This window comes from Etheostoma spectabile, unplaced genomic scaffold (genome assembly GCF_008692095.1).
Source record: "Etheostoma spectabile isolate EspeVRDwgs_2016 unplaced genomic scaffold, UIUC_Espe_1.0 scaffold00569876, whole genome shotgun sequence".
Taxonomy (NCBI): domain Eukaryota; kingdom Metazoa; phylum Chordata; class Actinopteri; order Perciformes; family Percidae; genus Etheostoma; species Etheostoma spectabile.
Window position 1 is genome coordinate 1 of NW_022605394.1, and position 9,836 is coordinate 9,836.

General features: G+C 43.2%; 1 long non-coding RNA gene and 1 pseudogene across 1 annotated transcript; both read left to right on the forward strand.

Annotated features, from left to right (window-relative positions):
• Window positions 1–2,234: 2,234 nt before the first annotated feature.
• On the forward strand, window positions 2,235–4,857 carry LOC116685491 (uncharacterized). Its single transcript, XR_004330963.1, has 3 exons — window positions 2,235–2,403; window positions 4,434–4,551; window positions 4,834–4,857. It is a non-coding gene; the product is annotated as an uncharacterized LOC116685491 (long non-coding RNA).
• Window positions 4,858–5,170: 313 nt separating this feature from the next.
• Window positions 5,171–8,342, forward strand: LOC116685490 (NACHT, LRR and PYD domains-containing protein 12-like; annotated as a pseudogene).
• Window positions 8,343–9,836: the final 1,494 nt, after the last annotated feature.

Below are 9,836 nucleotides of genomic sequence, written 5' to 3' on the forward strand. Positions count from 1 at the left end.
CTTTAATGACATCCACCCTAACACAGATATTGCAAAAATTCAATCTTAGTATTACTTGATCTCAGTGCGTGCAGTTTGACACGGTTGACCACGACATACTACTAGACCGATTGGAAAACTGAGCCAGTTTAGTACTAAGCCTTTCTGGCTAGTACTAACTGGTTTGAATCCTACATAAAGAATAGGGATCTTTGTGTCAATAGGTAATTATGCATCTGAGCGTACAATATGATGTGCGGCGTTCCGCAAGGCTCCATTCTGGGGCCTCTTCTGTTTAACATCTACATGCTCCCACTGGCTCAGATATGGAGAACAACAAAATAAGTTACCATAGTTATCCGGACGACACACACAATTTACATAACCTTATCGCCAGGGGACTATAGTCAAATACAAAAAACTGACTAAGTGCATCGAACCAATTACGACTGGATGTGCCAGAACTTTCTGAAATTAAATGAAGGAAAACTGAGGTGTTGTTTTTGGAGCAAGAGAGGAACGATTAAAAGTCTGCGCTCAGCTTCAAACAACAATGTTAAACAACAACAGACAACCCAGAAATCTTGGTGTAGTCATGGACTCAGACCTGAACTTTAACAGCCACATTAAGACAATTACAAAGTCAGCCTACTATCACCTTAAGAATAAATCAAGGGTTAAAGGACTTATGTGTCAACAGGACTTGGAAAAACTGGTCCATGCTTTCATCTTCAGTAGACTTGACTACTGTACGGGGTCTTTACAGGTCTCCTAAAAAATCAATCAGACCAGCTACAGCTGATTCAGAACGCTGCTTCTCGGCTCCTCACTAAGACCAAGAGACTGGATCACATCCCTCCAGTCCTCACTAAGACAGAGACTGGATCACATCACTACTCCAGTTTCTGAAGTCCTTCCACTGGCTTCCTGTGTCTCAAAGAATGATTTCAAAGTACTCTTGCTAGTTTATAAATCCCTTAACGGTTTAGGTCCAAAATACATTTCTGATCTGCTACTACACTGTGACCCCCCCAGACCTCTCAGGTAATCTGGGACAGGTCTACCACTACACTATAAACCACCCAGACCTCTCAGGTCATCTGGGACAGGTCTACTACTACACTATGACCCCCCCAGACCTCTCAGGTCATCTGGGACAGGTCTACTTCTGTCCCCAGAGTCAGAACTAAACAGGGTGAAGCACTTTCAGTTTCTATGCTCCTCATATCTGGAATAAACTCCCAGAAACCTGCAGATCCGCTGCTACTCTCAGTTCTTTTAAATCAAGGCTGAAGACCTTTCTTTTGATGCTGCCTTTCTTTAAATTAATGCTCATTTCTTTAAATTTCTTATGCCGCACTGTAACTTTTATTCTTGTGTTTTATGTGTCCTAATGTTTCTATTTTGTTTTAACTGTCTATCATGTGTTTTATAGTTTTTAATGCTTATGATTTTAACTGTTTGTACTTGTGTTTTATCTTTTAACTGATTTTGTGTAAAGCACTTGAATTGCCCTGTTGCTGAAATGTGCTCTACAAATAAAGCTGCCTGCCTACGCACCACCTGTCTGTACTTGAATTATTATTACGCAAACTGCATTGTACTCTGCACAATGACAATATAGTTGAATCTCATCCAAAATCACAACACACACACACACACACCACACACACACAACACACACAGAAAGACACCCCCTACAGAGGAACTCACCTGGTTTCCAGTAAATGAAGGGGGGAGGAGCAGATGAGGAGAGGAGAAGAGGAAGAGGTGATCCAGCTGAGACTCCATTCAGTGTGAAGAAGGAGGAGGAGGAAGCTGAAGGCTGAGGCAGGGGTGGTAATAATCTACATTTATTATTTTACTCTCAAAGGAAACACATTCCACCACGGAGGCTCTGCAGATGTGAGTGTGTGTGTGTGTGTTTTGTGTGAGTTTGCGTGTTTGTGTGTGTGTCTGCATGTGTGTGTGTGTGTGTGGGGGGGGGGGGGGTGTCAGAGTCCAGTGTGTAGTATCTCTACTATCTGATGTACACAGCTGTATTACTCGTCCCTTCTGATTTCTGAATGGTCCAAGTTCTAACCTCAGCATAGACACAGACTACTGTTCATATCAGATAATAAAGATATGTAGATATATCTGTATATCTATATATATGGATAGAGCTGGTTTTGTGCCAAAAAAAAAATTGTGCAATATATTAATCATTTCAATTTAATTTAATTAATTTCCCATTTGTGTTTTAATCCCAGTCAGTGTTGCTGTTGTTCCTCTCAGACTGACTCCAGATCAGAAGATGAGTCATTTGGAGGAAGAGGAGGACGGAGCAGAGTCTGGAGTACCAGGCTGGTGGTCTATGAAGAGTGACCGGTCCAGAAGAGAACCTCTGAACTTCAGTAAAGAACTTGGACCCCCAGACACAAAGTATGAGAAGACACACACCCACACACACACACACACACACACACACACACACAACACACACACACTGATATTTGAATGCATTGGAAAAGCGGTCTGAGAACGGACGTACGTAGACTGGGATTCTGGAGAAACCGTGCTTGATATCTGAACGCCCATTCAGCCCAATAAACCCCAAAGTCTGGTCTTCGGTTTAAACTTTTAATCATGTTTCTACGTTAAAGTATGGAGATACAGCACGGTCCCAAGAGGGGGGAGCGATTTCCTAAACATTTTCCATTCAAGTCTATGAGAAATTTTTCGACTTTGTGAAAACCGCATCTGGTTGAAAAGTCACCATTCCTGATCATTACACACGTTTCCATGTACTGTGTGTGTGTGTTGGCAACGCTCCGGGACGAGTAGCGGGACAAAAACTGGCGGAATAATATTAATAGGTATTGGCAATAATAGTCATTGCACTGACTCAAGGCTTAAGACTTTCCTCTTGATAGAGCTTCTAGTCAGGTCGGGCCCAGGAGAGTCCTGAACCATCCCTTAGTTACGCTGCTATAGGCCTAGACTGCTGGGGGACTTCCCATGACGCACTGAGCACCTCTCTTCTTCCTCTTTCTCTCCATCTGTATGCAACCTCACTCTTCACAGAGTCTTGCCCCTCTCCTCTCCTCTCTCTCCTCCTATCTCTTCCTGCAGTTGGTTCTGGATCTGGATCTGTGGTTGGAGTCACCTGCTGCCTCCATGTTCCTGCTCCACACCCTCTGCTACAATTCTCCATGTCTCTCTCTGTCTGTCTTTCTGTCTCTCTCTCTCTCTCTCTCTCTCTCACCCCAACCGGTCGAGGCAGATGACCTGCTCTTTATGAAAAGACCTGGGAGATCAATAACATCCCAGAGTCCGGTCTAGACCTGCTCTTTATGGAAAGACCTGGGAGATAAAAACATCCAGAGTCCCTGGTCTAGACCTGCTCTTTATGGAAAGACCTGGGAGATAAATGACACCCCAGAGTCCTGGTCTAGACCTGCTCTTTATGGAAAGACCTGGGAGATAAATAACATCCCAGAGTCCTGGTCTAGACCTGCTCTTTATGGAAAGACCTGGGAGATCAATAACATCCCAGAGTCCGGTCTAGACCTGCTCTTTATGGAAAGACCTGGGAGATCAATACATCCCAAAGTCCTGGTCTAGACCTGGTCTTTGGAAAGACCTGGGAGATAATAACATCCCAGAGTCCTGGTCTAGACCTGCTCTTTATGGAAAAACCTGGGAGATCAATAACATCCCAGAGTCCTGGTTTAGACCTGCTCTTTATGGAAAGACCTGGAAGATAAATAACATCCCAGAGTCCGGTCTAGACCTGCTCTTTATGGAAGCCCTGGGAGATAAATAACATCCCAGAGTCCTGGTCTAGACCTGCTCTTTTATGGAAAGCGCCATGAGGATAACTGTTGTTGTGATTTAGCGCTGTATAAAAATGAAATTAAATTGAATAAAAGCGTGTTGTGGTTTTGCAGAGTCCCAGAACCAGAGATGGAGACCAGAGTCTGTCGTATCCGGCTTCAGTCTATGAAGAGTGACCGGTCCAGATTTAAACCTCCGACCTCAGTAAAGAACCTGGACCCTACAGACCAAAGTATAACTTTGAATCCTTTTAATTCTGTCAGCAGTGTGTGTGTTGCTCCATAATTGTCTTTATTAAAGATAATATGAGGTGGTGAGGCGATCCTATGAGCCTCGGCATGGACGGCATGGAGTCCAGGTCTCCATTCTCTTTGGGGGGGGGGGGGGGGGGGTTTCCCCTTTATTAGAAAAAAAGTAGAAAAGGGTATTTCACATAAAAAGGTTCTTCACCCAGTGCAGGTGTTTGCCCCTTCTCCCCATCCACACACCTTTCCCTCACTGATCACCACACCTGTAAATATACTCCCCCTAGTGGCTGAAAATACGAACTACATTACCCAGACTAACAGGTGGAGACACATGGCTCCTGCATCATGATTAAAGGAACATTAATAAAAACGTGTTGGTGTTTAAAGAGTCCAGAACAATGACGGAGACCAGAGTCTGTAGTATCAGCTGTCAGTCTATGAAGAGTGACTGGTCCAAAGGCAATCCTCCAGACTTCAGTCCTGGACCTGGACCCTCAGACACAAAGTAAGAGACCTGATACCAACTCATTCATGTCTCATTCCTCTGATAATAATAATATAAACTACGGACCACAGTCCAGGAGTGACTGGTAGCTGGCGAGATGCCCAGTTCACTTCCTGGGCATTGCCAAGGTGCTCTGAGCAAGGCACTGACCCCCCCCCCTATTGACATCACTCCATTGTGCATGTGTATTTCTGGCCAGTGTGTTTTAACAGAGTGTAAATTATAATTTCTCCCCACTGGGGATCAATAACAAGTATTAATGATTAAATACTAAACTCACAGAGAGAAGAGGAGAGATGTCTTGAGGAGGTGTTGTCCAGAACCAACCAGAACCAGAACCTAGCTGGACTGCAGACAGCCAGTCGAGACCAGCTCTGGAAAAAGTAAGTCTGTCCATCTGTCTGCTGATGTCTTCATGTCTCCAACACGACTGTTGGGTCATACAGCAGCGACCTTTACCATCATTATGAATATCATTACATATTAATTAATTCTACCTGCCATTTTAGAGTGATCTCAGAGTGTTTTTATCTCCAGTAGAAGATTGTTGATTAAACTAACACGCCAAAAACCTCAAATCTCATCAACATGCAGGGGGAATGAGAGGGGGAAAATCATGATGTCTTTTGTTACTTTAAGAAGTGATCGATTAGTTTTATAAAATTAGTATTTGGTTTCATATTGATAAACTTTTCGTCTTTTTTGATCTTTCACCTTTTCTTTCCTATAGAGATCTGTGGTCAGCATGAACATAAGATCAGAGTGAAGAAGACATATGAACGTGTGACTGAAGGAGCTGACAAACAGGAAGTGGAACCCTCCTCAGCAGGGTCTACACTGCGGTCTACATCACAGACAACTGAGAGAGGAGGTTAATACCCAACATGAAGTGAGGCAGCTGGAGACATCTCCAAGATGGAGACCCTCCTGACTCTCCAATCCAGTGCAGCGAGATCTTTAAAGCCTCACCGGGCCAACAGAAACCCATCAGAGTCGTCTCTGATGATCGGCGTCGCTGGCGTTGGAAAACCTTCTCAGTGCAGAAGTTCTGTTCTGGACTGGGCCGAGGGGTTGGAGAACCAGATGTCGATCTGGTGATTCCTCTTTCCTTCAGGGAGCTGAACCTGATCAAAGATGAGCAGTACAGTCTTCTGGAGCTGCTCCGTGTTTTCCATTCAACATTACAGGAGGTCCCAGCAGACCATCTCGCTGCCCTCCAGACTTCTCTTCATCTTTGACGGCCTGGATGAAAGCAGACTTTCACTGAATTTCAACAAGAGGAAGGTTGTTTCTGATGTCAAAAAGAAGTCCTCAATCAACCTGCTGTTGACAAACCTCATCCAGGGGAAGCTGCTTCCCTCGGCTCTCGTCTGGATAACTTCCCGACCTGCAGCAGCCATCAGATCCCTCCTGCGTGTGTTGACAGGGTAACAATTACGAGCTTCACTGACCCCCAGAAGGAGGAGTACTTCAGGAAGAGAGTCAGCGATGAAGAGCTGTCCAGCAGAAATCATCTCCCACATCAAGACCTCCAGGAGCCTCCACATCATGTGTCTGATCCCAGTCTTCTGCTGGATCACTGCTACAGTCCTGGACAAAATGTTGACTACACACCAGAGAGGAGAGCTGCCCAAGACCCTGACTGACATGTACTCCCACTTCCTGCTGGTTCAGACAAAGAGGAAGAAGCTCAAGTATGCTGAGGGACATGAGACGAGTCCACAGGAGTTGACGGAGGCCGACGGGGAAGTTCTTCTGAAGCTGGGGGAGGCTGGCGTTTGAACAGCTGGAGAAAGGAAACATCATGTTCTACCAAAAGACCTGGAGCGCTGTGGTCTGGACGTCACAGAGGCCTCGCTGTACTCTGGAGTCTGTTCACAGATCTTCAAGAGAGAGAGTGTGGTCTTCCAGAAAACAGTCTACTCCTTCGTTCATCTGAGCGTTCAGGAGTTTCTGGCTGCAGTCTACCTGTTCCACTGTTACACCAACAGGACACACACAGGTACTCAAGGACTTCCTGCGAACCAGACTTCAAGCACTCAAACTCAGGGTCTTTTCTCAAGAAGATTTCTAAGTTATTGGAAAGAAAGATAGCCGTGATGACAATGAACATGACATTATCCATCCCTGGATGTCTTTCTGAAGAGAGCCATGGAGAAATCCCTGAGGAGTAAAAATGGCCACCTGGACCTGTTTGTCCGCTTCCTTCATGGCCTCTCTCTGGAGTCCAACCAGAGACTCTTAGGAGGTCTGCTGGGTCAGACAGACAACAGTCCAGAAATCATCCAGAGAGCCATCAACAACCTGAAGGAGATGAACAGTGATGAGATCTCTCCTGACAGAAGCATCAACATCTTCCACTGTCTGACGGAGATGAAGGACCTCTCAGTCCATCAGGAGATCCAAGAGTTCCTGAAATCTGAGAACAGATCAGAGAAGAAACTCTCTGAGATCCACTGCTCAGCTCTGGCCTACATGCTGCAGATGTCAGAGGAGGTTCTGGAAGAGTTGGACCTGAAGAACTACAACACATCAGATGAGGGACGACTGAGACTGATTCCAGCTGTGAGGAATAGCAGAAGGGCTCGGTAAATCCAGATCATCAACACCATAAATCAATGTAGAGCTGAAGTCATCAGTATTAGAGTAAAGATACACACTTTACAAACATTGAGATTATAAATCATGCATGAGACCGTTCTTAATCACACTACATGAAACAGAGTTTTATATTTTTCATGTACTAGTTTTGTTGATATTTGTGTTTCTGCAAACAGCTGTTGAACATCAGTAACAGTTTATTTATGTATTTATGTATTTATTTATTTGACAGGGACAATGCTCAAATCGTTATCAGTAACATTAAAGCTATAAGCTAATTTTCAGCTGTAGTTTCTGGGCAGGAAACATACATAACAATACAATTACACAACATTAAAACACCACAACAATAATACCACCAATAATATCACAGAGACACTACAACAGGCCTTCACTATATTTTAAGAGTCAGAGAGATGAAAAAGTACATTGTTTTATGTAATAAATAATTTAAAAATGTATTTAGAAAGAAATCAAAACATAACATTAATATCAGAACTGCAACAGAACTAACTAAAGGTCCCTGTTTCTATCTTTACTAAGATTATTACATTAAGATTTGTGTATTTACATTTGGCCATTTTCAATAGTTCTCAGAAATTAGTTTTTATTTAGAGGAACAATGTGTAATTAAACATTAACTTTGTATAAAAACAAGGAGAGATGATTTCTACCAGGTTTTAACACAATTACTATTTTCTGCCTGTAGCCTCGTTCCTAAATTACACATTTTACATTTTAAGAGTTAGAGATGCAACTAAAGTCATAAAATACATTTGTTTCATGTAATAAATCTATCTTTTAAATATATGTGGAAATAAAGCAACACATGATAACATTAATATCAGAACTGCCCTGCACATAGAACTAACAACTCATTTTAAACAATCCTCATTTCAGGGGAAAGGTCATTGATCAGGACAAAGTAATGTTGAGCTACATCAACACATCTGATTGGATAATAAATGGATTGGATTGTTATCTTCTTCATTTATTCTTTATTCAGATTGAGGGGCTGCAGTTTGTCAGAGATCAGCTGTGCTGCTCTGGCCTCAGATCTTAAGTCCAACCCCTCCCATCTGAGAGAGCTGGACCTGAGCTTCAACAACCTGAAGGATTCAGGAGTGGAGCAGCTGTGTGCTGGACTGGAGAGTCCAGACTGTAGACTGGAGACTCTGAGGTCAGTTCATGTATTTTATTGTTGTCCAGTGTAATTTAACAAATTTAAATCATAACAGAAGTTTTACATTTCCATCAGTTCCCTTGTTTTCACACACACACACACACACACACACACACACACACACACACACACACACACACACATACACACTCACCCGCGCACACACACAGACACACACACACATTAACTCACTCTCACATACACACATACACGCACACACACTCACTCACACATTCAATCATTCGCTCACTCTCTCTGTTACGACCTGGCCCGTTGTAATGATGGGCGTAACATAAAAAGGATGAAGGTGGAGGAACCAATACATGAAGGGAGACGAGGTCATGGAAAGAAAGAAAGGATTTTTAATTTTCACAATACAAAAGTACCAAACACAAAAACAGTTAATGGGTGCCGCCTATATAAACAAAGATATTCCAAACAAAACTAAAAGAGCACAGCACGCGTAATTTATAACACGTAGAATACACACAAAAACAAAGACTTTAAGCACAACAGGCTCTCACTAGTAACTCTTAACAGTTTTTAACAGCTTCTAACAACAGTTTCTAACAACAGCTTTTAGCGACAGCTTCTAACGACAGCTTCTAACGACAGCTTCTAACGACAGCTTCTAACAACAGCTTTTAGCAACAGCTTCTAACGACAGCTTCTAACGACAGCTTCTAACGACAGCTTCTAACGACAGCTTCTAACAACAGCTTCTAACAACAGCTTTTAGCAACAGCTTCTAACGACAGCTTCTAACGACAGCTTCTAACAACAGCTTCTAACAACAGCTTTTAGCAACAGCTTCTAACGACAGCTTCTAACGACAGCTTCTAACGACAGCTTCTAACGACAGCTTCTAACAACAGCTTCTAACAACAGCTTTTAGCAACAGCTTCTAACGACAGCTTCTAACGACAGCTTTTAGCAACAGCTTCTAACGACAGCTTCTAACGACAGCTTCTACCGACAGCTTCTAACGACAGCTTCTAACAACAGCTTTTAGCAACAGCTTCTAACGACAGCTTCTAACGACAGCTTCTAACAACAGCTTCTAACAACAGCTTTTAGCAACAGCTTCTAACGACAGCTTCTAACGACAGCTTCTAACGACAGCTTCTAACGACAGCTTCTAACAACAGCTTTTAGCAACAGCTTCTAACGACAGCTTCTAACAACAGCTTCTAACAACAGCTTTTAGCAACAGCTTCTAACGACAGCTTCTAACGACAGCTTCTAACAACAGCTTTTAGACAACAGCTTCTAACGACAGCTTCTAACGACAGCTTCTAACGACAGCTTCTAACAACAGCTTTTAGCAACAGCTTCTAACGACAGCTTCTAACGACAGCTTCTAACGACAGCTTCTAACAACAGCTTCTAACAACAGCTTTTAGCAACAGCTTCTAACGACAGCTTTTAACAACAGCTTTTAGCAACAGCTTCTAACGACATTCTAATGACAGGGTAGCTAGCCGGACCGCATGGCAGACTG